General features: G+C 38.3%; 2 non-coding genes across 7 annotated transcripts; one reads left to right on the top strand and one right to left on the bottom strand.

The window, feature by feature from the left end:
- Window positions 1–2,278: 2,278 nt before the first annotated feature.
- Window positions 2,279–2,350, top strand: TRNAD-GUC (transfer RNA aspartic acid (anticodon GUC)). The gene has a single exon. It is a non-coding gene; the product is annotated as a tRNA-Asp (tRNA).
- A 1,500-nt stretch (window positions 2,351–3,850) lies between these two features.
- LOC105033384 (uncharacterized) lies at window positions 3,851–15,179 on the bottom strand. Of its 6 annotated transcripts, none has more exons than XR_012136025.1 (10): window positions 14,406–15,179; window positions 12,045–12,128; window positions 11,362–11,451; window positions 11,128–11,252; window positions 10,937–11,050; window positions 10,726–10,782; window positions 9,442–9,508; window positions 9,300–9,353; window positions 8,851–9,011; window positions 8,517–8,655 (listed from the first exon to the last, which is right to left on the bottom strand). It is a non-coding gene; the product is annotated as an uncharacterized protein (transcript). The 6 variants fall into 6 exon arrangements; XR_012136026.1 differs by having other exon boundaries at window positions 8,851–8,983; XR_012136028.1 differs by lacking the exons at window positions 8,517–8,655; window positions 8,851–9,011 and adding an exon at window positions 3,851–3,978.
- Between the last annotated feature and the right edge of the window lie 8,636 nt (window positions 15,180–23,815).

Genomic DNA, 23,815 nt, shown 5'->3' with positions numbered 1-23,815 from the left:
GTGACCGACAATGATGTTTGGGGCCAGAGGGGAAACGGAAGAAGGAGAGGAAGAAAGGTTGGAGCCTTACCTGAGCTCCGGCGGCGTCTTCGGCCTCTGTTTTCCGGCGAGCACAAGAATAGGAGGCCGCGGCTTCAATCGGAAAAATCGGAGAAAAATCTCCGGCAATCATCGGTGGCTGCAGGGTCTACCCATAGAGGAGAGGGGAAGGGTTCTTATAGAGCTCGTCCTAGGGTCTTTCAATGGCCCTAGGACTCCGATTCTTGATCGGAGAAGAGGAAGACTCCGATCGGGAGTCTTCCTGCTCTGTTTTTTTTTTTTTTTTTTTTTTTTTTTTTTTTTTTTTTTTTTTTTTTTTTTTGGGCTTTGATCTGCTGGGCTGGGCTTTGGGCTTGGTTTGGGCTATAACAAATACACTAGAAGGCAAAGTTGAAACAAGAATCAACATCTAACTTTTGTATAAGTATAATAATATTTATATTTTTTATTTTGATGATGTTAGTTTCAACTAGGAGAGAAGTCCAACCTAGGATCTAAAAAGGATAGACCTTGCTGGTATTAGTTGAGGCCTTATATCACGGGCTTGTAAACATTGATTGGAAAAACTAACAGGAAACTTATCCCACATTCCTCCTAATCCTTGTTTCAATTAAATGTGGAATCATTCTTGGATTTGGATAATGTGACCTCACTAGCATAAACAAAGGACCTATCCAGCATTTTTACCTATCTGTAATGAAAGAAAAGATGATTCAAAATCCTACTTTCTTAATTATCTTATTTTTGTATTACTCTCATGAAAGATCTAAGTTGAGCAGGTTGAAAAATATTTTTTCTTTTTCTAGATGGGATCAAGATTGCTATTAGAGATCAACGCCACCTCTTGGAACTTGAGTTGTGGATAATAAGCTAACAAGACTGCGAGAATAGTTATGTCCTAGAGGTTATCTACATTTAAATTGTAGATATTGATTGGATTAACATTTGAATTTTTCCTTTCCCATGATCACATGAATAGTATAGAGTATGTTCAAACATTAGCCATTGAGTTATAAAAGAGTCCATGAGTGCTTTGAGGTGTTTATTTAAGTGGATAAAGTTTCTCTACAAGGAGGATTGAATATACTAAGGTACTCAAGATATGTTCACAACTATAAGAAATGTCATTGCTGAGGTGGATAATGACTTTGTAGAATTTCTTCTTCCCTAATGTAAGACCTTGCATTAGCACTTGAGTATGCTAAATAGTCTTCATTGGCAATCCATCTCACAAACCACTATTAGAGGTAGAGATGTGAACTAAGTGCCCAAATTTGCAAGTTGTTGCTTGACTTAAATGACAGGACACCTTATTGTATTTTGGGGGACAATAAATTTTCCATCAAACCTGTGCATTGAAAATCATATCTTGGACTATATCCTTGATGGAGAGTATCATGGTTTAATAGGTCTAGATACGGGTGAAACCAAGCTGTCTAATATGAAAACCATCAAAATGATATAGTATCCATATTAAAATAAAGACATGGTGTATCATATAAGCCGTGAAGCTTGGATAGCAACTTCAAAAATTTTAAAAAATAATTTATTTTATAAAATTAACATAACTAATGATTAATTATTTTAAAAAGTGTTTCATGCATGCAAATTTCATAAAATAATGGATGCTATGATCCAAGGTTCTAATGGACTAAGGCATCATATGACTAATAGTTTTATAATGTAATACTCAAAGGTCATATAAAGACACTAAAATTATGGAGAGAAGAAATGGTTTGTCCAGAAACAAAGAGATCAACTAGCTTCATCCTATTTAACAAGATGTTTGGTGACACATTATAGGAATCATGTACCTATGCTAGATAGATTTAAATTGTATAGTATATATTAATATATTTCATTAATAAACTTTTAAAAATATAGATTATTTAGTTTGATTAGCTCTTCAAGATATAATGTTTGATCCTTGATGAAGCTGACCTTTATTAGATATGAGATTGATGCATATTTGATTTTTTTTGAATCCTTACTAGATTTAATCTATCACCAGAATAGCATGGAATAGAAGGCCAGATTTGATTGAACTTGAGAGCATCCCTAATCAAGATAGTCTATTATTATAACAACAGAGATTAAAAATCTAAGCAAAAATTTCTCTTGAAACTCTCACTTAAATTGAAAGAAAACATTTCTTGGCTTTAACACAGTTATTTCAGCATAGTTCAGGTATGTTAGACCACTTGAACATAATAGTTGTTAAAGGCCAATGTACCAAACCGTCGTTGTAGTATAGTGGTAAGTATTCCCGCCTGTCACGCGGGTGACCCGGGTTCGATCCCCGGCAACGGCGTTTGTTTTGTTTTCTTTACCCACTTTTTAAGCCATCAAACTATCAGTCTGGTTAAAGGAAGGAGCCTTCCTTTGTCTATTTGCTATCATATGGAAGATGTGCATGGCATGTGACTTATTTAAGAAAAAGGAGGACTAGACGAAGACTTTTGATCCCACCCATTAAGATTCTTGTAATAAATTTGATAAATGCACTTTTGATTTGCATCAAAAACAAAAAGATAAAAATTCACCTTGGTTCTTCTCTTTATACTTTTCCTTTTTGTTTAAAATAATTGGGTTGGATTAATTAGATTTGACTTTGTTTTATCCGGGCCAACAATGATACCATTTAATCTAATTAAGACATAATTTTTTTTCTAAGTTCCTTTTTCCTTAAAATCTATTTATTTTGATACTTCACATAATATTGGTAATATTTATTCTTCACGCTTGATATGGGTATCTATTTAAGTCTCCATATTCGCTGTTACTGCGTTAAAGTTTAAGCATCTTTGTTTATAGCTACTATGTGCCTGAATCCAAACAAAGGGCCAAAAAGGAAAACAGAAAACTCTCCTCTTACAGGTGTTCTAATATTATGAATATTGCTAACGATGATGAGTCTCATAAGTTACCAATTAAAGACTTCTAGTTTAGAGGAAGTCATATGGGAAGCCTACCCATCAGTAGATTTTCTATGGTTTAAAGTTGAATACTCTTGTCATTTACTTTGTTAGACCTGATTGTTCTTTCTCTATTTTATACTTAAATTTATGATCGCCCAATTTTCATCAATAGAGCCAACTAAATTGTAGAAAACAGTAAGATCTTGGTGACCAAAATCTCTGAGCTTTTACACAAAACAATATGGATGAACATTATGAACCAATCCAGACAGACCACTCGATGAACCATCATCTCCCATTTATCCATCCACTGTCAAGACTGATTTTTTCTAACCTTGTATGGAGAAATTAAACCATTTGATGTCTAAATGGGGATTTTATGACCTTTGATCTCTGTTTTTTCAAAAAGATGATCCGATCAACGGCTGATTATGTTCTGGGTGGACATTCCCAACCTTTTTTGTCCCTCTTGGTTTAAACAGCAATATTCATGGGAGATAAAGCAAACTACATAGTGGCAGCAGGAATATTCATCAGAGTAGCAAGAAAAGGAAAATTTACACAATCACAAGATTTAAATAGGAAAAACTCAAGATCGAGCAGCTTGCATTTTAGTGAAGATTCCTTGTTCAATCCATCAGCAGAAATCTATTAGCCAAATTTCTGTTTCTTAGAAAGGGTTCTTGAGTTTCTTTTAAGCAAGATGCTCCAGGAGACAATGATGACAACAACATCCCAAACCAAGTAGCCACTCGTTCCCTAAAGGAGAAAGAAGAGAATAGAGAAGATATAGGGCCAATTTGTTGGAAATGATGGAGAGAAAGGGAACAAAAAAAAAAAAGCATTTTTTTTTCTGAAAAACAGAGAATGGTGGATGGTGTAACCAACCCAGCCTTGTAAAGCTGTTTTGGAAATATTGAAGTGCAAAATGCTCACTATTACTTCAAAAATACTATCTTGAGCTTGCTCCCTTGAATTTATATTTTCTTTTCTTTTCCCTGCTCTTTGTTCTCTCCTTTTACTGCAAAAAAGAAAAACTTTTGATATGATCATTATGGATATTGATATCTCACCAAAATATCAGCACCTTCAATCTTCAACTAATTTGTGTTAGTATGATTGTCACATTCTAGATACTAAAGCAAATCAACATATTCTCAAATAGGTTCTAATGGCGAATGAGTATCATATACAACAGATTCAACCTTCTATTTTTTTGGGTAAACAAACTAGCTCTTCACTGTCCTTGCATACTCCTAGATAGATTTTATGAAATGATAAGCTTATAGACTAATAGACCAAAAATTGTAATGATCAAAATACTTAACCTTGTACATCACCGCTTGGACCAACAAACCAAAAATTGTTGCCATTTCCTATTCTGGTGCCAAGGGTTCATGGAATGATGGACGGCAAATTAAAGCCTTTACTATCGGCTCATAGAAAAAACCAAAGATCACTAGTCTTAGAATCCTCTCTTATATTAAATTTGTTGCGGCTGGGATCCGTCCTGGGTCGGAGGTGTTGGAGCGGGGCGATGCCCGATGGGTCGACGGCGGTCGGGAATGCAAGAATAACCCACGCCAGAGTTAGCTCCGGCAGGCCGGGACCCTCCAACACTCCAGTCAGATTTTTCCACAATATGAGGAGAAGAGCGAGCATTTATGAGAGAGAAAGGGGGCGTACCTTTGGATCTCCTGTTTATTTCTTTTCATAAGGGAGGTGGAGCCATGGGAGAGCATGAGGATGTCAGAGATCTTTTGCGTCTCATTGAATGTCTTCGAGAATTGTGCCTAGTAATGTCACCTCATGGCATGTAGGGGCTCCACCTATTAATGGCATGAGTTGACAATTAGAAGCTGAGAGTATGGGGGGCTTGTCTCACTCATGATTACTCTTATTTTTTAGTGGATGGCGTGACAAGTCATAAAGAGACCTCATGGGGGCCAATGGCCAAAGTTAGGAGTGGAGGTCGAGGTGAGATCGGATGTGCACAGATATCTGCGGGCCAAAGCAGGATGCGCGGGTGCATCCTCTCCTTTCTCTTCCTCTCTTGCCACCTTTTCTATGTCATTCACCTTTTCCTTTTTTTCCTTTTGTCTTATTGTGCTGCCCATGGCCCATAGCAGGATGGGACGAGGAGAGAAGAGGCATTAATGGGTCTTATCAAATTCAAATGGCCCAGGGCTATCCTCATGGCATATACATAGTGGGCGACGTACAATCAGAAATTAATGAGGTAGATGAGACAGCATGGCCGATGAAGACCTTTTAGCACTGATGGTGGGCTGGTCTGACCGGTGGCACGTTGAGCCTCTGATCTCTCCTTATTCTCGGGAGTCCAATGATCAACCAAGGGAGGATCAGCCGACGGAGAATTTTCTCGAAGCAACCCACTTGGGTTGTGGTGCACTGATAAAGTTGGGATCAAGAGTGGATCGATAGCTGATGCAGGGGCCAAAGCCATAGCGGGGCTTGTAGGCCGTGTGTGTAGCCAATTTATCCAAAGCTCCCAAGTGGCCCTAGTTTGGGCCTTTGGGATCAATGGCTTGATGTGACTTTATCTGGTGCGCATCCCGATATCTCCATAATGGTCTAATTTGAAAAGAGCATGAGGAAGTTTGCTATCAATCTTTCCTAGTTCAGTGGATTGGAGTGGAAGTCAGCTAGAATAGACTTTATTGCCTGAAACATAATGATTTCCGAAATGGTATGGAAGTTAAGATATGGGCTGAAGACCATCATCTCATGTCTTCGGTCAGTACGAAAATATCCCCAACAAGGGGGTTAACTTTTTCGCTGGTATTTTGATATAGTCATTGGAGTGATATATGATTAGGAGTAAGGATCGGTCAAAGATCTTTGAGGAAGAAGCTTGAGTCGTGGTTTTCCTTGGATCAGCATCTAATATTTGGGTGTCACTTCTGGACCAGTGGATAAGGACTCAACCAAGGCAAACATCAGCCGTTCAAAATAAGATTGTCGGCCGAAGTCAAGATCGGCCACATAAGTTACGCACTGAGGTGTTTAGAAGGTAAGGATTGGTAAGATCTGAAATTAAACCTCCACTTACACTACATTAGGTAACTTCTTAGAGTAATTATCCCATAGCTCTAAGATGACATATTTATTGCTGGGATCATGCTCATTTATCTCCAACCGATACTACAATAATATTCCTATATGTCATCTATCGTGAGTCCTCTTCTAATCTGTGTCTTCAATGTAGCTGATGTATAACCCCCAACACATGCTCAGGGCTCACTCATAGATCGGGTGCTGGGGTTACACCCCCACACATATACCCCCTACTCTCTGGCCTGACTGGGGTCAGGCTCAGGGAGTACAAATCTATACACAGCACCTGAGAATGCGCGATTAGTCTTAATTCTGCCATTAGTATACCTGTTGCATGGCAATCTATCTTTGTTAGGTGACTTCAATTTATTTTTCTTAAATTGGATAGTTGATGTGACTCCCTTTATTTTGTGGTTCGTCGTTCTTACAATGGCCTAGGTCTGAGCCTTTGGAGTTTAATAGCTTGACGTGACTTCACTTGATGCACATCTCCATGCTTTTATAATAACTTGATTCAAGAGGAGCACGTTGAAGTTTACTATCAGCCTTCTCAAATACAGTGAATGAAATAGAAGTCATTCGAAATGAAATTTATTGGCTAAAGCCTAATAGTCATTGAAGAGATGGTTCGGCGGTCGAGGCTTGGACCAGAGGCCAATGCTTGAGATGTTCTTGGAAAGCATAGGACTCTAAAGGCCCCATAGTAGATTAAAATTGCACTCGACAAAATAGATGCGAGGCTATTCCATGTGGCTTTGATGTCGGTGTAGGACATGCATGCAGGTAGCATGGGGCCTTAACTGGTAGCTTCGGCATCGTCTGAAATCTATGCATTTCGTGCATGACACTAAACTGTTGTCAGAAAGCATGGTCGGAGTCAGGACAATCAAGGCTTGAGTTTGTGCATATCCGAACTGGGTGCTAGAGGACCCACGACAGGTTTTTTTGAAGGGGATGGTGTCAGGGGCTTTGTTGCACGGTCCTTAGGAGGAAGACGTTGATTCCATCGAAGATGTGAGCGAGCGCAAGGAGCTTATCCCTTTGATCTTTTCTCCTCTATTCGATGTGCGGATTGGATATTTATGCGCTCGAGTATTACAATGTGTTGCTCATGTTCATGCAATGGGAGCAGTAGTAGCCTGCAGAGGAGAGATCAGCTATAGTGAGCATCTAAAAACTTCGAAGCCTCTTGCGAGTGGCTTCAATTTTGTCTGAAGCCGGATGTACAGGTCAGAAAGACAACATGCACAAAAGGGGCAGGGAGTCATAGTTGGCCTCAATATAGTCGTAGCCGGATGTACAGGTCAGAAAGACAACGTGCACAAAAGGGGTAGGGAGTCATAGTTGGCCTCAATACAGTCGAAGGTATGTACGAGCATGCAAGGAACCTTCGGACATGCGGACCCAGCGAGGTTCGACGTCGGTGGAGGCATGCTATGCACACACGCCAGGAGCACAGTGGCCGTTTAGGACCTCGATATCAGTAGGAGATGGACGCGCACGTGAAGGGGAGTTTAAAGCTACCTTCAGAAGGTCCTACTCGAAGACATTGGAGAGTTGGAAGCCAAATCCAAACCGATGGGCCCCAAGAGCTCCCATTCCTATACAGCCGCAGTGTTTCTACTCTCTGCCCCATCCAGGAGGTATTGTCCACTTTGACCCCGCTTTTGACCGTTGAGCCGCACGGCTTTGCCCTATAAAAGGAGCATCCTGAGGGTACCAGAGGTCCCCATGACTATATAAGTAGGAGTACTCCCTTGACTCCATCCGATGTGGAACTAAATATCTCCTCCCCTAACAATAGCCCCCACAATCAAAGGGGTACGACTGTTGTTGAAAGGAGTGGATCGAATCCCACAGAAGGCACCAAACCTAACTCTGGAAGCTAGATCCACACCGATGGGCCTCGAGAGCTCCCATTCCTATACAGCCGCAGTGTTTCTGCTCTCTACCCAGTCCAGAAGGTATTGTCCGCCTTGGCTACGCTTTTGGCTGTCGAGCCGCATGCTATAAAAAGCACTCCTGAGGGTACCAAAGGCCCCCATGACTATATAAGTAGGAGTACTCCCTTGACTCCTTCCGATGTGGGACTAAATGTCCCCTCCCCTAACAAAATTAATTGTCTGGTTTAGATGTGGTGATTATCTCCTGGTTAAGGCAAATTTGGATGAATGCAGTATATCATGAAACTTAAAGGCTACTTGGTAAATTGGGAGGCTAATCACTTTGGTTTTCAGTTCATGCAACCAAAAAATTTAAAAAAAAAAAATCTTTGATATAATTTTCAGTTTCAAGTATCTCCCTCGCCACCATTGGCATCCATCTCACAATATAACTTCAGAAGGGAAATGAAATCATGCTTGGAATTGATCCTATAACTATGGAAGAATATACATCTATCCGTAGCTACATACACTGCATCTCACACTACCTAATTTGCTCCTCGGAGGTCAAAACCAAATTAGCTTCAAAAATGTGTGTCTAGGCTTCACCTTAATAATCAAAAATAGGGAATCGATGTGTTGGGGGGAATGATTCCCTTTTCCGTGTAATATGAATTATCAGCAACTGCCAGTCGTTTTCGAAACATTCTCCATTCCTTCTTACACCGTTCTCTCACCTACAAGATTTGCCAAAGACAACATTAACAACTGCAGATTGGTTAGCCCCCCATTCAAGATCTGCTGCGACCTTGGCGCACATATTTCTACCGAAGTTCATGTGGCTATAAGGGATAGGGAGTTGTCTCCTCACCACCCAGGGCCACGGTGCTGTGTGTATAACATAGTCAAGACTGTAAGAGCACGGAACATACCCCTTCCCATGGTGCTTTATCCTTCTCTGCTTGCCAAGTTACCTGGAAGGTTCGGCCACCAGCAATAGATGATGTGTTTTACCTACCTCGTTCCCGAGTGAAGGAATCACTTCATGAACAATCCACTGAGCATCTACAACTCCAATTTTCTCATGAGCCGGCTAAGTCGATAAATTAGGTAATAGAAACATTTTGGTCAAAAGAGTAAAAGCTGGAAAGCCAAGAGAAGATACACAAAGTACTACAATGAAGAATGCATGCAAGATAGAGAACACAAAGACGCAACTCAATCCTCATCAGGAAAAGTAAGTAGTTGACGATGCACCTCATAAAGAAAATGTAAATATAATAATTATCCCTCTGAAAACTAGCAAATTCATACATCTGATCTCTGCTTGGCATGCAAGTAAATATGTAATGCAATTAGATAAAACAGGTGCACAAAGTACCTCCACACATTTTCTCAGCGCAAAATCAAGTCCCCAACCATGAATCAAGTCATTCTGCAGCAACAAAGTATGGAATTTAGGTAATCATCAAATGAAGAAATATAGCAATTGACTTGTGAGTGGTGAAGACGATCAACTCCACCTGAATCATATGCCATACACATCGCCGTGCATCCCGAGAGAACACGGTTGCCATTATTTCAACAAATCTGCACAAGAGATCAGATAAGAGATTAAAAGATGCTTTTTGAAAGCTAGGACACAAATAAGATGTTTGCAAGATCCACATTTTCTGTAGATCAATAAAGATACATGCTGGATTTTGCCATAATTATATGTTCCATCATATGCATAAACAAGTCAGATACATAACAAATTGGATCAATCAAAAAGTTTACTTTTTTCCAAAAGGATCTAGCCTCTATTGTAAACAATATAAAAATGATTACATAATTAAAAAAATTAGATATAAATATATAATTTCATCAAAAATTTTACTTACATAATTTATTATTGAAAAGGATCATAATTGTGTATGCTAAAATCTATCTGTATTAGATGGTGCATCAATTTCCATATTCACATCTGAGTTTGAAACTAAAAATTCAAAAAAATATTCATCAATAATATTTTTTTGTGGACTTGGTAACATTCTACTGAACTTGTGGACTCATCAAAATAGGATAAGTTCAAGCATGAGGAAAATGAAAATCTGCATCCTATAATGCAATACACGGCATCAAAATCATATTATTTGGAGGTCATTTTCCTATACATCAAGTTTTCCAAAATCTATAGGACCAAATAATAAAATATAATGCTTTAATTTGATTCTTGAATCAGAAGAATCCAAATTTCTTGAATGTTCCTCAAATTCTTAATCTGTATAGCTTGCAATCTAACTTAGCACACTAGCTCTATTGATACTATCCGTTTTGGGACAATTTGATAATTCACAAGGAATTTCCAAAATGTATGTTTTTCAGTTTGTAAACATTTAGATGTTGACGTGTTCAATATTCATTTATAATCTCCAATACTGTATTTGACCAAACCAAATTTGTCCTCAAAAATGAATATGGCCAAGTTTGTACATGTCTACTATCAGATTCACAAACATATACCATACAGTTGGACTTGATGGATTTGGTTTGAATCCCCAAGAAACAAAGATGAACCAACCAAGTTTTAAAGTACCAGTACCTTATGACTATAGTACAGATCAATAATGTACAGCGCTATACCAACACAAATATGCGAGCATGTGCTGGCACAAAAGAATCAGTGCTGTACACTTGTGTTGGTACAGCATCAGTATGCAGGGCTCACTGGTATGATCCGGTATAGCTGGTATGGATTGGTATTTTCCAGTAATTAGACACTTGGAATCAATAAATGTAGGAGAAACAAAATTTAGATTTCATACGCAGCACATGGTGGCAAATGGGGGTCAGGGCACCAGCCTGGTTGCTCCTCAGTTTCCCTGCAAGTGTAACAAAGCATATGTAAAATAATAAAAAAAGAAAAGATTGATTTGTTAAAACACAACAAGCAACCTAAACAAAGTAAATTGGTGGCATTAAGGAAAAGTATAAGGTAAGCAAACTCATGTACACATGAAGTGCTACAAAGCTCACTTGTGAACTTCCCGATCATCTCTCCTTTTGGTCATTTGCCATGTCAACCCTCTGTCTGGCTCCAAACCAGGCTGCGAGATTTCCAGCCCATGTTTCTTTACCAGTTTAATATACCTAGAAATTGAGATATCTAGACTCAAGCATGCAGATTACAAAGAATTTACATGCCTGCATAACAAACCAGAACTTACTCTTCCGCATCAAAATGCTCAAGTCCTAAGTCTTCATCCCAGATGAATATATACTCATATGCGGCCACAATGTCGGGGAGCAAAAACCATTTAGCATACCATCTTAAATAAGATAGAGTTAGATGCTGCAACAGTGAATTGCTGACCATGCTCAGAGACAATAAAATAAAAAATTAAACACCATCTGATTCCAATACTAATTTCCCACCATTTAGCTTGCTTCCTTGCACTCACATGTATAGCCCGCTTTGACCACTCAAATTCATCCCATTCACTAGTCCGGCCATCGTAGTGGAACAATAAGATAGTGAAATTTTCAGAGAACTGCATGGAAGATTAAGAGGACAAGGACAGATGAAAATTAAAATTCCATGTTATAATCATCATTTTGAAAAACAAACCAAATTTGCAGGTCAGGCCAGGCCTGATTGAAAATCAGCATTCGTTTAATTGAGAAACCAAATGACACAGTTAACATTGGTCAAAACCCATAAACATATAGAAAGTAAAAACCAATCTAACCAGCTGAGTTAACCAGCTTCTTGCATTAGTTTCGGAGAATTCCTCTCCTGAGGACTCACCCATTCTTGAATCTTGATGCAAGATAATAAAAGCAGAAACTTGTTGTCATTAATTCTAAGTCACAAGACTGTGGGGCCTAATTTAAATTGTAGTTTTCTAGATGCACTAATACGTGTGATGTTTGCTTTGGTCCTGTCATAATCCCCATCCCTCTTCATTGATAAGCATCACGGAATGTACAAATTGGGAGTCATCAAATGATGAGTACATTGAAGCTTTCGCACAATTATTAAATAAGCTAAAACTATATAATTACACAAAAGAATCAGATCATCTACTGTAAGTTGATAGGTAGGTACAATTATTAAACCTTATTCTACTTGTTGTTCACTTACTTTCTTGATGGCTGCATCAATATTATCTCTCTGTTCATATCCGACTGTGAATGTTACAAGATACTTCTGTCGGACAACATGGTCCTGCATATTTCATTAAAAAAATGATTTTTAGAAAAGATAAATTTAGTATACAGGTTAAGCATTATATATTAGTAAATAGTAAATCAATAGCCAAATACAAAAAGGTGAAAAAGATGGGGAAGAAAAGGAAAAGTCAATAAGTTGATAGTGATACTCCAAAGAAGAAAGTAGACACTTCTAATAATGATGGAAGAATAAATCTGCCCATCAACAGACCAAAATAAGTATTTACAAGTATGGATACAGACTGAAGAAATGCTAATGAAATTGCCAGATGCAACTGTGAGGGGACTGACTCCCTATGCCACCAAAAGGAGGAACCATGTGGTTGCCTATGATGAGCATGATGACAATATTTATTCCAGAAATAGAATGATATCAACATTGATAAGAATCATGCTACTATATAAGTTCGAAAATAATTAATTAATAGGTAATCTACACTAGAAAGGGCAGTTGAATGCCTTAGATATTAGGCAATCAACTTCAAACACTTTTTTTCTACTTTCTTCTTTTCTGAGGTAAAGGCATTCAACTTCAAACTCTTTTGTCACTAATCTTGTTCGCTTTAGCTGCTCCATTGCAAAATTAACTTCTTAACTTTAATCCCCTTGAAATCAAAAGAAGATACTCAAAACCAAATTACCCAATAAGAACCTTACCCCAATAAAGTATACTGGTCCCACGTGCAGAACTTTTACAGAAACCTACTGCAGAGCAAATCACACATAAAATGCAGTGAAAGATGGCGAAAATAGTGAGTTATAAATGCCAGAACATTACCATACCATGAGCAAGAACAGGCTGGTTTTAGAATGATATAACTTTTATAAGAAAGCAAGAACATGCAACATACCGTGTCTTAAAATTTATGCAATACAACCCCATTTTTTGTTGATATACAATCTTGTTTCTTTCTAAAATAGCATATCAAGTGGGATCTGTTTAATAGGGTCCACCTATCTCTCTGGTTGTGTGTTTGTGCATGCACATGCATGTTCTGGAAGTAGGGGGGTGGATATAGAAGCATGTTGCAAGAAAGCAATGATGAAACTGAATACAACCAAACAAACGAGGGGCCTCCTTTCTCTGGATTCCTTTTCTAATTGACAACTCCAAATATCACTAAGGACATGAGAATACAATTGAGAAGCAGCTTCAACCAAGCTCTTGCATTCTATATAGTAGAGACAATACATATGAGAATAAATATGTTATCATGGGCTTCTTTTCTGTCTATGTCATTAATAATATACTTCCACATTTGGTCTATGCACCTTCTTGTTTCTTTGTTGGATAATGACTCAAAAGGGATGCATACAATAGAAAACTACTGATAGGTACGTAAATAAAATCAAACAAATTGAGCCCTCCTACGGAACCCTTTTTCCATTTTTTCCTTTTTGATTACATTGCTAAGAGGTAATCAGACCATGAGCAGCAATTTTGCCTGGATTCTTGTGGTATATGGTACTCCTTCAATGGGATGCAGAGAAAAAAACTCAAGAGATTCATATACCTACTCTATTGGCACATGTGCAATACAAATAAGCCTGAAAAATATTATTTCAATTAATTTTGTATTTATCATAAAGTTTCACACTATAACTTTACTACATACATTGCATTAAGCTTGATTCGGATTATAATTTACCAGCAATTTTAACTTATTAACATTGTTGTAAGAGTAGTGCTATCAACCAATGCTACAAAGAAGAGAGAAGACAAGCTACTTAGAAGAGGAGAAACAAAAGAAAACCGAAAAGAAGAGAAGAGAGAAGAAAAAAGAACAAAAGAAGAGAAGAGGAAAAAAAGACAGAGAAGAGCTTTAGCTCAAACAAAGAACGCCCAACCAAATCATCCTCAACTTAGGCCTCTCCCAACCCATACTAAGACATCTCATATCCAATCGTATCATCCAAATTAAATTCAAATAACAAAACCAAAGACAGATTTTTTATGACCTCCAATTCCAAATTTTCACAGGCAATTGGCATAAACCGGCTATATCATTGACAACATCCCATACCAAAAGCAGTTGATCCAAGTCCACTAACAAGGCATTTGCTAGATAAAGCTTTATGACATCGACACCCATGTGTGTTCATCAACCCTAACATGGAGCTCATGGCAGGCCTCCCACTTGCTTGATCCTAGAAGTCTACATTCTTACTATTGCCCTTGCAAGCATCTAAGCTAGCCTATCACCCCAGCTCCCCCACACCTAAATCATGCTATCATCATTAGCAAAATGGTCCTCTCTGATGATGACTCCACCTTGGTGCAATCTCTCCTATGGATGTGGTCCATCCGCTTGACGCTCACAACCCTTGGCACGACCACCAAGTTGTTGTCACCATTGCCTACTCCCTCTCTTCTCAAACACCTCCTTCCCCTACTCTATTGGCTTGTTCTTCAACGGCTTTCTCTTTACATCTTTCTTTGGAGACTAGGTCTTATCAATTCCACAGCGTCATTCTTGTTGATTCGTCTCCATGCTGCACCATTCCGCATCATCATTCTTGTTGATTCCACTACCAAGGAGGGATAAAAGTAGGGGACAAAAGATGGAAAGGAGAAAAAAGAAGAGAAGAGATAGGAAGAATGGTGAAGAGAGAAATGGAGGGGGTTCCCCACCCACAAAAGGCCAAGGAGCCTAGTTAGGAAACAGAGCATCACACAAGATTATGATAAGTCAGATTCAGAACTAAAAAAAAGCTGATTAATTTAAACTGAAGGAATTAAGTCAAAACCAATCTATGAATAATCTAACCAGCAATTAGTTAAAGAAAACAGATAAGGGTAGGGACCATAGGGTAAATCCTTGAAATAATTTCAAGAAAATATCTTGGACTATATGTCTCTAGAAGTAAGAACATGGCAAGCAAAAGTTGCATCTTGGTGACCTTCATAAAGCACTGAGGCACTCTCAAGTTTCCTGCAAAATCAACACTGCAGGTCTCTCAAGATTCAACAATCTACAAGAGGATTTGAGAACAATTTGCACCTAAAATGTTATATAAATCATATGGAAGAATGGGGACATCCATGATATTTACAAGCCACCACCACCTTTCTTACCCCCAAGACTCATAGGAGGGTTTTTGAAAGTCCAGACATGAAAAGTAGCAAAATATCAGTAGGATAAGGCATAACTTCAGCATCAACAAATGCCTGCCCATCAAGCATGTTGCGAAACAAAACCCTTGAAATTGATGATATGTCAAAACAGTTACCATTAAGCATTTTAGACATCAATCCTTTTGTATCTGGACTCCAATTCAACTGATTCATGATGTGTCGAAAGACTTATTCAGTAAGCTATATGATAGCTTGCTCTTGGCTAATGTTTCTTTATGAATTTATTTGTCAAAATGATCTGACTACTGCCTGCACAGGCTGTCTAGTTTGCTGCTGAGTGTCTTTGACCAAAATTGCTTATTATGTTGGATATTCAGTGAGCTGTCATTAGATCTTAATACATATATGACTAAAGATATAACACTCAACTGACTAAATAATTGACAAGGGTGACCCTGGCATTATATTGACATCAAGCCAAGCTAGGAAATTCAACACTTCTTGTAGCACCAGATTATTATCGCCCACTGTTGCTTGGAGGAATGTCAGAATTAGAGGTCAGTTTTGCCTTAACTTTTGATGTATTTGAGTGCCTTGGCTTTAACAAAAAGCCTTTTAGCACACTGAAGGGGTAATATAATATAGAAGATTGGGTAACTGGCTGCCAACTCAACTTACCTTTTGTCTGATATCAATGCAAAAAAAATCAGTATCAAATCCTTGGAAACAAAACTTTGGCAGACTTGCCATGAAATCCAAAGGGCTAAATTGCATCAAGGATTCTGACCATACCATATAGTACCACCTTGTATCAACATATTGATGGGGTATCACCTGTGCTGGCAAATCTTGAGTAGATAAGAAGGTGTACTTTGGTATGTAGTGCACCACCCGAACACAAATGGCCCCCCATATTGTGACATTTCAAGTCTTGATTAGCAAGCTGGAGACCCACCTTAATTGTTCCAAATCAAGTCTATAAGAACTAGGAAACACCCTTTGAAATTCCACTAGACATGGAAAGCATCTAAACAAAGATAAAAGTGACAGTTATGGTAGCCTTGTATTTAAATTGCAATAAGCATATTCATGAGACTATTTTTACATTCAATAAAGATGTATTACATGCAAATTAATCAAAATGGTCCAATATAGATTTGGATGAGATATATCTAAATGCATTCTCATTACCAAACTTTACACATAATGCTTCAGCTGTTAGTACAAGGTACTTGATAGAACGATAAATAAAATGTCAATATCATACACATGCAATTTTTACATACACATTTTACTTTTCTATGTATTGATCAGATATATATTGGACAGTAGATTTCTGAAATAATTGAATCAATATCATACTTTAAATGCATGTGTAGCATGACATTTTAGAATTTTCAATGGCTTTATTATAATTCTATATTTTAGTAATTACAGACTTTAAACCAGATTAATCAAAACAATAAATCCAATTATTTCAGATATGTAAAATATTTTAAAATTTGTGATGATGTTATATTACTTGCTTTATTTTCTATTTAATTCTTTTTATTTTTCTCATTTTTCCTCATTTTTTCACCAAAACCCCAAAACTCAGACTGAAATTGCTGAAACCAAACATAATATGCTATATTGAAAGAGAAATGGAAATCAAAATTTTAAACCTTCAATACTATCATACCATATCATATGAATACTAAAAGCTCTAAACATCTAACAATAATAAGACTTAATAATATGCTTTTGTATATTCTATGAATGGGTAGGGAAACAAAGGCTTTGCAGTTCATATAGCAAGATAAAAGTATAAAAGGCATTTTAATCATGGAAGGTCAGTGGCCTGGCAAGAGGATTAAATATAAACTATTGTTCTATAGAAAGACAGTTTGAGTATTTTGTCATTTTATAAGACTTTCTATTTGGATATGCATAGAATTTCATGCTTGTAAGGGGGACAACACATGGCTGCAACATCAAGTCATATCAGTCTATGAAAGGCAGTTTGTAGCAGCTGCAAACCTCATCTGGGTTGCCCCACAATCTGCACAGATAAAAATCTGATTCTGACTCAACAATACCTTTAGGTAGGCTTTCTGCACCTCAAGGATTTGTGGGAATATAAATCTGTAAGAAAATCACAGAGCATAACTCAATAATAGTACCAGAAGCAAATAATGGAAATCCTACAACAGAAGGTTGGCTGTTGGCAACGAAACATAAGCTGCAAGTGTTACGTATGGTTGACACATAAAGAGGATAAACAAATAATAAAGTGCAGTTACAGCAGATAGAGTATCTCCAAAGATAAGTATAAGTTTCGTTAAAAATTACTTGTAAAAAGACTGGGATACCATTAGGCATAGTTTGCAAGTATTACACAGTCAAATGCCATTGGGATGGCATTATAATCTCTCTTTTCAATTAAAAACAGAATGTTCAATTCTATCATGAGGACTAGATTACTAAGAATCTCCACATAAACACATATGTCAAGTACCAAAAATGTCAATCCATATCATACCATCTCCATAATATATAGAACACAGGTAGGCTTTCAGCCAGGTAGAAGGTAGAAATATAAGTCTGTGCACCATGCCAGCCCATACATTGCACATCAGCTTATACGAGCAATATCTCTCTCTCTTCTTCTTCTTCTTCTTCTTTTTTGCCTCTTTCCCTTTTGGTACGATGTGAGAAATATCCCTTCAATATGCATATAGAATCTTATACAAAACTTTGCAGGTGTATGTTCCACTTTCTTGTTTTGAACCCATGATTGGTCACTTCAAACAACCTTGTCCTTACTTGTTCTTGTTTACAAAATCATGTTATATTAAATAAAATATGAAATCAAGGTAACATATGGCATATGACTTTCCGCAAGCATCCCCTAAAATAAATAGTATGGAGAAGCTTATCATTAGGAGATCAAGTTAATAGTTCCAAAAATAGAGCAACAATGGGAAATGGAAAAGCTACATTTAACAAAGGGTTTAAACCAAAGTTTGCCATCCCAGTATCAGACCCTATATCAGTACCATCTTATTATAGTATCGGTGCACAATATGATATGAGACAGTGAAGCATACCAAGTATCAATAAGGTACAAGATTGCATACCAGTTCGGTACTGTACAGTATGGTATGCTCAGTATAGTATAGTACCCACCAGTATGGCAAACCTTAGGTTAAATATTAATTTATTATAACAAATAAATACAAGAAAAGGGAAGATGTCTGTGTGCATGCATGTAATGTGCGCCTATATGTATGTATGTATGTATGTATATAGAGATAAAATGTTTCCAAGTAATAGGATTGCCAATAAGACAACAACTATGACTGATTCCAATGTGTCTTGCATTATCCCTTTGAAGGAGGTGCTTCCTACATAACCTACAGGTGGATGGGGATCACCTTTGTTCCACTCAATAACTTGATTGAAAATCCAAGTTCATTTTAAATGAAATGTAGGGGCACTAAAATGCCATTTAAATTATACTATAACAAAATGCTTGACAAATAAGCTGTCTACAAACTAATAGAGTTTAATGAACAAGAAGACTAAGTATGGAATTGATCTTAAGAGCAACAGATAAATAGCACCTTATAAATATCAAAGGTCGAATTTGAACTAGAATTTTCTTAGTTTCGATTATTTGCTGAATTCCACAAGTTCCCATCTCCACTGTACGACATGGTGCCGGAAGTGACAAAACGCTGCCAAATTCAGATAAATATCATGTTAATGTGGCTTGAATTTTGGATATCTTTTATGGGCTCGAACTATGACCCAATCTGAAAAGCCCGCGTTGCGACCTGAATGAAATATTTTGGGAGGTCTGTGGTGGTAGCGGAGGGCATGGGCCGATAGGCCCATGCCCGAAGCCTACCACTGACCTCATTGGGGGGTACGGGGGGCAACGCCCCCCACGGTACGGACCAGTATAAATATTGTATTTTCTGCCAATCTCAGCAGTTTTGTGAGAGAGGTTTGGGAAATCAAATTGCGGCTAGAGTTTGGAGAGTTCTTGAGTGATTGTATCTCTCTTTTTATCATAATGGAATTTTTCTCTCGTGTCTTGCCCGTGGACATAGGCTTTTCAGCCGAACCACGTAAATCCTGTGTTTGTTTTTTCTTCTCTTCTCTATTTTGTGTGATTGTACGAATCTGTGTGTGCCCTATATTTGTGCTTGCTATAACAAATTGGTATCAGAGCGTTGTATGCGTGCAGTTTAGGGTTCACAGATGGCATCGTCTTCAACGAAGTATGAGGTGGAGAAGTTTAACGGAGGATCGAGTTTCAGTCTATGGAAGATTAAAATAAAATCTTCCTTGATTCTGCAAGGTTTATGGAAGGCAGTTGAGAATAACTTTCCAGAGGGTATGAAGGAGGCGGACAAGGCCGATCTGAAGGAGAGAGCCTTGAGTGCGATTTTCATGAGCGTCACTGATAATGTTCTGCGAGAGATTGCTAGTGAAAAATCGGCATCTGAAGCGTGGAAGAAATTGGAGAAGTTGTATTCTGCCAAATCGCTGACAAATTGTCTCTATCGAAGAAAAGACTGTACAATCTTAGAATGAACGAAGGTACGTCCATTAAAGAACATCTGGATGAATTTAATTCAATCATTATGGACCTGAAGAATATAGATATTGATATTGATAGTGAGGATCCGGCTTTGATTGTGTTATGTTCGTTGCCACCCTCATATGAGACTTTTGTTGATACTCTATTGTATGGAAAAGACAGTATTTCACTAGATGATGTTAGTAATTCACTAAAATCGAAGGAGTTGAAAAAGAATTTTTCAGACAATAGAGACAGATATGAGGGAGAGGGTTTGTTGAGCAGGGGAAGAACACAGTCAAGGGAAGGTTTTTCAACCAAAAAGAAATTTAAGGCTAGATCAAAGTCTAGAATGAAAAAGGCTAACTGTTTTGAGTGCGGGGAGCGGGGACACTACAGGAGAGATTGTCCCAAGTTGAAAAATAAAAGGGGAAAGCAATCAGAGAGTTCTGCGAATGTTGTTGACAGGTTCAATAATTCTGATGACAGTGATAGTGCTGGAGAAATTCTATCTGTGAGTTCAGATCATGGACAGAGTTCCTGGGTCCTTGATAGTGGTGCTACTTATCACATGTGTCCACACAGAAATTGGTTTGTCACTTATAAACAGATGAGTGGTAAAGTATTTCTGGGGAATGATCGTGCATTACTTGTGGAGGGTGTAGGTAACATCAGATTAAGGATGTTTGATGGGATTGTCAGAACTATGGAGTGTTGGCATGTTCCAGGATTGAAGAAGAACCTAATTTCTCTTGGGACACTAGACTCTCATGGATACAAATACCATGCAGAGAATAGAATTCTCAAAGTATGCAAGGGCTCTATGGTACTCATGAAAGGCAGTTTGGTTTCAGGATTGTATGTTCTTCAGGGAAGTATAGTTTCAGGGGAAGCTGCAGTAGTATCTAGGAGCAGTAATCAGAATCAGACTCAGCTGTGGCATTTGCGTCTTGGTCATATGAGTGAGAGAGGGTTATCTGTATTGAGCAAGAGAGATTTATTGGACAGATAGAAAACAGAATCTATGGATTTTTGTGAACATTGTGTGTTTGGCAAATAGACCAGGGTGAAGTTCAACAAAAAGGCAATGCACAGAACCAGAGGTACAGTGGATTACATCCATTCAGATCTATGGGGTCCTAACAGAATTCCTTCCAAGAATGGTGCCAGGTATTTCATGACTTTGATTGATGATTACTCTCGGATGGTTTGGGTGTATTTTCTGAAAACAAAAGACGAGGCATTTCCAACTTTTGTTAAGTGGAAGACGATGATTGAGAAGCAGACAGAAAAGAAGGTCAAGCATCTTAGAACTGATAATGGATTGGAATTTTGTAATCGTGAGTTCGATGCTTTCTGCAGTGACGAAGGTATAGTGAGACACCGCACTTGTACTGGGACACCACAACAGAATGGTATTGCAGAACGCATGAGCAGAACGCTTTGTGACAAAGCACGAAGCATGCTCTCACATTCAGGTTTGGGAAAGGATTTCTGGGCTGAAGCAATTAATACAGCCTATTTCTTGGTAAATCGATCTCCATCTACAGCTATTGAGTGTAAAACTCCTTTTGAGATCTGGTCCGGGTTACCTGCTGATTACTCTCAGTTGAGAGTATTTGGTTGTCCTGCTTATGCTCATGTGAGGGATGGTAAGCTTGAGCCGAGGGCAAAGAAATGCATATTTCTAGGGTATGCATCTGGAGTGAAAGGCTATAGGTTGTGGTGCAATGATATAAAGTCTCCAGGGTTAATAATCAGCAGGGATGTGACATTTAATGAGTCTGCTTTACTGGATGGTCAGAAGGAGAAGTCAATATCAGAATCAGATCACGGTGTCAGAGAATAGGTGAAGCTTGAGGTTGATACTTCAGCAGTTCAGTTCAGTGATCCAGATGATGAGGTGCAGGATCCTGATCAAGAAGAGGATGCACCTGAACAACAGCAACAAGAGCCATATAGCATTGCAACTGGTAGGGAGAGAAGACAGATCAGACCTCCGCAGAGATATGCATATGCAGATCTAGTTGCGTATGCTTTATCAGTTGCTGAGATAGTTGATATGCATGAACCAAGTAATTATAGGGAAGCTATTTCTTGTTCAGATGCAGATCAATGGGTCGGTGCTATGGGTGAAGAAATTGAATCACTTCATAAGAATCAAACTTGGGAGCTTGTGACATTGCCTAAGGGACAGAAAGTAGTAGGCTGCAAGTGGGTTTTCAAGAAAAAGGAAGGCACTCCAGGGATAGAAGCACCTCGTTACAAGGCATGGTTGGTAGCTAAAGGCTTTACTCAGAGGGAGGGGATTGACTTCAATAAAGTGTTCTCTCCAGTTGTGAAGCACAGTTCTATCAGAGCCCTTCTTGCTATGGTTGCTCTTCATGATTTAGAGCTCGAGCAATTAGATGTGAAGACAACATTTTTGCATGGTGAGTTGGAGGAGCAAATTTATATGAGTCAGCCTGAAGGATTTGTCATTCCAGGTATGGAAAATCATGTTTGCTTGCTTAAGAAATCTTTATATGGTTTGAAACAGTCTCCTAGGCAGTGGTACAAAAGATTTGATACATTCATGATTTGTAATGGCTTTATCCGTAGCTCATATGATAGTTGTGTGTATCACAGAAAGCTTTCAGATGATTCCTTTATCTATTTGCTGTTGTATGTAGATGACATGCTTATTGCTGCTAAAAGCATGTCACAAGTTAATATACTGAAAAAGCAGTCGAGTGATGAGTTTGAGATGAAGGATTTGGGTGCTACAAAGAAGATTTTGGGAATGGAGATTATCCGAGACAGAAGTGTTGGAAAGCTTTTCTTGTCTCAGCAGACTTATGTTGAGAAAGTGCTTCAGCGTTTCAACATGAATAATTCTAAGCCTGTAACTGTTCCGTTTGCTGCCCATTTCAAGTTATCTGCAGATATGTCATCTAAAACAAATGAAGAGATGGAACACATGTCCAGTATTCCTTATTCTAGTACCGTGAGTAGTATCATGTATGCTATGGTTTGCACTCGACCTGACATTTCACATGCAGTCAGTGTTGTGAGTAGATATATGGCGTGTCCTGGGAGAGAGCACTGGCAAGCAGTGAAATGGATTTTAAGATATTTAAAGGGTACTACAGATGTTGGTCTGATATTCGATAGGGCCAAGATGAGTGATTCAGTTGTTGGCTATGTGGATTCAGACTTTGCAGGGGACTTAGACAAGAGGAGATCTCTGACATGTTATTTGTTTACTCTTTCTGGTAGTGTTATCAGTTGGAAGGCAACATTGCAAACTACAGTTGCATTGCCTATCACAGAAGCTGAATATATGGCTCTAGCAGAAGCAGTAAAAGAAGCTATATGGTTACAAGGTTTGGTGAGTGATCTTGGATTGATGCAGAACAAGTCAACAGTATTTTGTGACAGTCAGAGTGCCATTCATCTTACAAAGAACCAGATGTACCATGAGCGAACGAAACACATTGATGTTAGATATCACTTCATTCGGGACATTGTATCACAAGGTACTATAGTTGTGCAGAAAGTTTCTACACATGATAATCCGACAGATATGATGACCAAGACAGTTCTAGTTAGCAAGTTTAGGCATTTCCTAGACTTGGTTGGTGTTTGTAGTGCTCAGTAGTGCCCTTGCGAGGGCATTTGGCAAGACAGAGTATTGAGATAATTTTGTTGATGATAGTGAAAATTTAAGCCAAGGGGAAGAATTGTTAATGTGGCTTGAATTTTGGATATCTTTTATGGGCTCGAACTATGACTCAATCTGAAAAGCCCGCGTTGCGACCTGAATGAAATATTTTAAGAGGTCTGTGGTGGTAGCGGAGGACATGGGCCGATAGGCCCATGCCCGAAGCCCACCACTGACCTCATTGGGGGGTGCGGAGGGCAACGCCCCCCACGGTACGGACCAGTATAAATATTGTATTTTCTGCCAATCTCAATAGTTTTGTGAGATATGTTTGGGAAATCAAATTGCGGCTAGAGTTTGGAGAGTTCTTGAGTGATTGTATCTCTCTTTTCA

Source organism: Elaeis guineensis, chromosome 12, assembly GCF_000442705.2.
Source record: "Elaeis guineensis isolate ETL-2024a chromosome 12, EG11, whole genome shotgun sequence".
Taxonomy (NCBI): domain Eukaryota; kingdom Viridiplantae; phylum Streptophyta; class Magnoliopsida; order Arecales; family Arecaceae; genus Elaeis; species Elaeis guineensis.
The sequence above is the reverse complement of the archived record's forward strand: the minus strand, read 5'-3'. Positions and strand labels throughout refer to the sequence as shown.